Raw genomic sequence first — 5,509 nt, 5'->3', positions numbered from 1 at the left:
TCACCTTTCTGAGATTTTGGTTCATTTTTGTGAAAAGGTTGAATAAGGTTGATGGTCTGGCTTCAGGTAACTGCTTTAGTCTCAGAAGAGGACAGAGACCTAGCCAGGGACCAAGCCCGAGACTAGATAATCTCATGTTGACTTTTCTAAAGGAGATTTAGGATTGTTGAGTTTCATCTTTTGAAGAACCACCATCTTTTGATAGTCTGAATTAAAGGGCAATGGCATACAAGACATCAGGCTACAAGAACAATGGGTCATGGAATATAAAAGAATTCCAGTTCACAGTTTCACAGCCAGAAAAATGAAAACTTTCTTACATTATGTTGTTTTGGGGAACCAGGGTGCTATTCAGTCATTCACCAATTACCATTCCAATTGAGTGACCAAAAACTGCACTTTTTTGTTAATTTTTATAAGATAATATAGTAAGAAATATAAAAATGACAATTCTATCAAATGTATTCCAAAAAAAAACAAAACAAAACAGGTTAGTAGGATGGTTACAATAGTTAATACATTACATATTGTTGTCTTCGTAGTATTCAGATGACAAAATGCAGACATGATATCTTGTCTAAACAATATTAATATGAACCTTTATTCTCAGTGAACTAAGAGAAAGTAACTATATATCTATCCTAACTCTCTTGTGTATACATATGCAAATATTTTTTTTTTTCTTTTCTTTCAAACCAAATGGTCCTTTATTTACACTTTTGTGAAGTTCATAACACAGGACACTAGGTTGCCTATCGACTGATAGCTAACCTTAACCAGACAGGTTGTTCCTCTTCAGTGTGCGAATGCTTATTGCTGGTGCTTTCTCCTTGATGCTACCTTAACCCATTCATCTTTCTTCTGTACTGGTGGTTCTCAGTGTAGGATCTGCGTAGAAGCCCCCAGTACCTACTGCAGCGTGATTATTGGGTTGGCTTGGAATGTCCTCCTCCTTCTCAGTTAGCTCACCTCCTCCTTTAGTCCACCAACTTTACAGTCACACTCATACAAACTTCAGTCCATGTGCAAAATCAAGACAAGGCCTTTGCTTGGGATGGAACTTCTAGTGTATTTTCTAGAATTCCTGTTTCCATCCAAGACATTCCAACTCTGGTCTCTCTCATCCATATTTCTATTAGCATTCTGCTCCTTTGATTTCAGACCAGCACTCCTCATCATTATTGGAATCTATTATTGTAAATCATCTAACTGGCCTATATGTATCCAGACTGCTTGTTAAACTCCCCAAGTACTTGATACAAACTTGATAATTAAGTAAATTCTAGATTACCAATCAAATTCCTTCAACTTAGCTGCTGGAATAATGATTGATATTGTCTTGAATCTATAGACTTACATCAGTCTTAGTGAATGTTCCTACACTGGAAAGACTTATGAACATTTTATTCATTTAGTTAGAGCTTTTTCATCTTTTTTGTTTCAGTTTTTTAAGCAGTGCCTTGCAGTTTTGTTGGTCAAATCTGTGCTCATGTACTGCTGGACTTGTTCTTAAGATTTGATACCTACTGCTGCTTTCTGAAACTTATTTTTAAATTTAATTTTCCCATGTTTGTTGATAGCAATGGAAATAAAATGATTTTAATTGGGATCTTTCTTCTTCAATCTCGGTGAATCATGCCTCTTCTCTCACTTTCTAGCACTGGTTTTGATATCATATAGAATGTTGCATGGAGGTAGTTTGAGTAGAAAACCTTGCTTCATATTTCATTGGGAAAATACTAAGTTTTCCACAATTTAAAGTGATATTGACTATGGTTTTAAAGCAAATAGTCTCTATTTGATTGAGAAAACCAATTTTATTCCTAATTTGCTAAGGGTTTAGAACTTCAGAAATGTTTGATTTTTTTTTTCAGTACTGGACCTTGAGCTTGCCAGGCAGGTGCTTATGCTGCTGAGCTATCTCCCCAGCCCTTAGAACCTCAAACATGTTGAATTAGATTCCATTTATGTTTATTTGGCATAAAATCTGCTATTTTGTTAATTTGGTAAATTCTGTTCTTTGACTTTTCAATGAACCATTAAAAAGGACATGAATGCCATTTTGCAGGGATTTATCAAACATTGTATAAATCATGGATTTTTTTTTTAAAGTAGTATTTTGGTGGCAATGTGGGCATGTGTGTTCAAGAGAGATATTAGTTTACATTTTTTTTTTTGAATATAATGTTCAGGATTTGATGCCTGTTTTGCACAGCCTTCATAAAAGAAACCGAGGGTTGCTCCCAAAAATTCTATTTTCTTTTCCTTAGAACGAGGAGAAGTTGAGAGCAAGTCTCTCTACTCAGTTTGGGCAGGGCTTGAAATTTCTGTGTTTTTCAAATCCCTAGAACTAGAGAGCCTCCTGCCTCAGGCTCCTAAATACAGAGATTATAGCTGTTCACCAACCATGGATCCTCCTCTGCTTTACAAAAAAAAAAAAGGTACATTCTTTTAAGATACCTGAAAACACAAACTACTCATACTATTTAGCCATCTGTCCTTGGAAGTTACTGTGTTTCTTGCAGTAAGAAATTATTTTTTTTTTCATTTCAAGTGATTCATTTGACTCAAACTAAGCCAATGTTCTTGTGTCTTCTTGTTTCTACATTTAAAAATATGGCAATTGAATTTTCTTGTAAAATTGCTACACAAACGTGTTCTCAATACTGCACACTCTTATTTACATCTTCAAATATTAGGAATTGTAGGAATGCTTATATTTCATATTTTTGCTTAGAAATTAATGTTTTGTTCCCACTTTGTTACTTGGCTAGAGCTTATCAATCTTAATAATGTTCAAAGAAATTTTGACTTTATTGCTTTTTTTCTTGCATTAACTAAGTTTTATAATTTCCATTTTAACCTCTACCTTCAACAATCTGTTCCTTTTAATTACCTATGTTTAATTTGTTTACTATGTTTCTGTTTTTAAAGCAAAACTTGGAAAGTTAATGCTTCTCACTTCTCTAATATTAGCATGTGCTGATGATCAGGATCAGAAACAGTGTCATACACCTGCTAAATAATGACTTCACATTTCACCAACAGCCTCTGCCACTTAATTTCTATTTATTTCTATATTTTTACTTATTGGACTTTGCTACTTAGAAATGGAAGTGTTTCTCATACACAATATGATATTTTAAGGTATGTGTATGTAGTCCAAAGTAGAATTTGACACTACAAATTTACCAGAACTGTATTTCATGCATACAGTCAATAACATTGATACGTGGCAACTATATTTGGATTGACTAAAAAATATTTCCCAATTTCTTTTATCATTCTTTAATATGTTATCAAGAGTTATAAATGGGAATGACATAACTTTCAATCGTTTTCTAATTTTTACATTCAGTACTTTCATTGGTTTCAACATGAAATTATGATATGAAAATGAAGGCTATATTATCTCAATTATTAGAATTTCACTAGTAATAAATCTTATATCCCAGTTTGGCTTCCACTGATGTATTTCTGTGTAACTGAGAAGTGGGAATATGCTGGGAATATGAATGGTAGTCTTTTGTTTCATTTTATTGTCCAAAATTTTAATATCCTTCATGAATTTTTAAACCATTTTGTCCACTAATATCTGAAATACTGATACTAAAATACATGAATATTTTGTGCATTTTTCAATTTCTTCCTTGGCGAGTATCTTATTTTAAAGACCATTTATTACATGCATCTTCCTTTATGATGACATTATTTGCTTTATGCCTCTACCCCTTAATAGGAAAAGCTTTCCTTTATGTGTACTAATATTCTTTGTTTTAAGATTCATTTCTCTAAAATGAATAGAATAACATCCTATCGTATTTTAATATCTTTATTATATATTTTCCAACATTTTACATTCAACTACTCTTTTTACATATTTTTATTATTGTGGTTGTGTACGCATAAACATGTATATTATTTATATTACTTTCTTAAATTTAAGTGTAAAACTGAATGACGTTTATTACACTCACAAGGTTGGGCAATAACCACTTTTGTCTAGCTCCAAGATGTCTACAGAATTCTAAGTATAATGTTACACATCAAGCAACTTCTCCTATTCTGCCACTCCAGTTTTTGGAACAAAATATCCATGCTCTGTTTACCTTTATTAATTCATGAAAGTGGATAAAAATGTAACCAATTGTACCTGGCTCCTTTGTTACTTAGCAGACTGTTTAGAAAACTTATCCACATGTCACATATATCATACATATGTGTATATATGTGTTTATGTATGTATATATACATATAGCGAGGAACATATAACAGACTGTGTACATGTATGTGAACCGAAGGTCAATTTACTTTAAACTTTACATCTTCTATATACTTACTTTTTGCATGTTTGTATTTGTAGGTATAGACTTCCAGCTGGTGTGATTTCTCTTATATCTTAAATACCTTTGTTTTTTCCTAACGTACAGTTTTAGAGGAGACATACTTTCTTTTATTTGTTTGGTAGTATATGTTTTGTATATGTTTTAGACTTTCCTTTTACTTTGTAGTACTTTTGAAGTTACTGATGGCTGTCTCAAAACTTTAATGTGTTGTTTGATGTTATTTTTGATGAAAAGACCACCACATTCTTACCATCCTTCTGCTTTATGTAGCAGGACTTTTTCTCTGACCGCTTTTGGTTTTCTCTTTTTCTTTGGTTTTACTCTAGTATACATGATATTAAATATTAAAAATATTATTTATTTAATACAGGGTCTCACTACACAGTTCAGACTCAGAGTGATCCTCCTGTCTCAATCTCCCCAGCTCCGGGATTATGGGCTTGTTCCACCAGGCCTGGTTTCAGCAGCCAGCACAACATGCAGTATCAGGGAGCAAACCCACGTCCTTGAACTTGCTGGGCACATTCTTAGACCGCTGCACTATCTCCCTGGTCCTTTATGTGCTTACTTGAGTTGAGATTTTACTTTCAATAGTTGAAAAGAACTCTTGGCATTCTATCTTTATGAATTTCTTATGCCATGTCACTCACATGACTTCTGAAACTGTAGTTAAACAGTGTATGCAGTTCCTAGAGAAGTTTTATATATTTTCTCTATTTATTTTAATAATTTCTACTTAATCTTTTAAAACTCAATCTATATACAATTTTTATTCATCTGCATTTTCTAAATTCCCCATCTAAATATGTATATTTTACTATTTTAAGTAAATTTTTGAAAATATGTTAACATTAAAAAATCCTAAAAATATGTTAACATTTTAGAGTACCTTCACAATAATTTCAACATCTTGACTAGGTTTTGTTTCTTTTTTTTTTTTTTGGCAGAACTGGGGATTTAACTCAGGTCCTTGCGCTTGCCAGGGAAGCACTTATTCCAGTGAGGCATCTCCCTAGTCCATAAGTTTTGTTTCTGTTGACCAATTGTAGCACTTTTTGAAAACAGTTAAAATTATTGACTCCTTCCACGTATCATAATTATTTTGCTGAATATTCTAAGCAGAGATTAAAATCACCATGTCTCCTTCCAAAGTAGAGAAAAAG

This window comes from Octodon degus, unplaced genomic scaffold (genome assembly GCF_000260255.1).
Source record: "Octodon degus isolate 3935 unplaced genomic scaffold, OctDeg1.0 scaffold00001, whole genome shotgun sequence".
NCBI lineage: Eukaryota > Metazoa > Chordata > Mammalia > Rodentia > Octodontidae > Octodon > Octodon degus.
Note: the sequence above shows the minus strand (reverse complement) of the source record.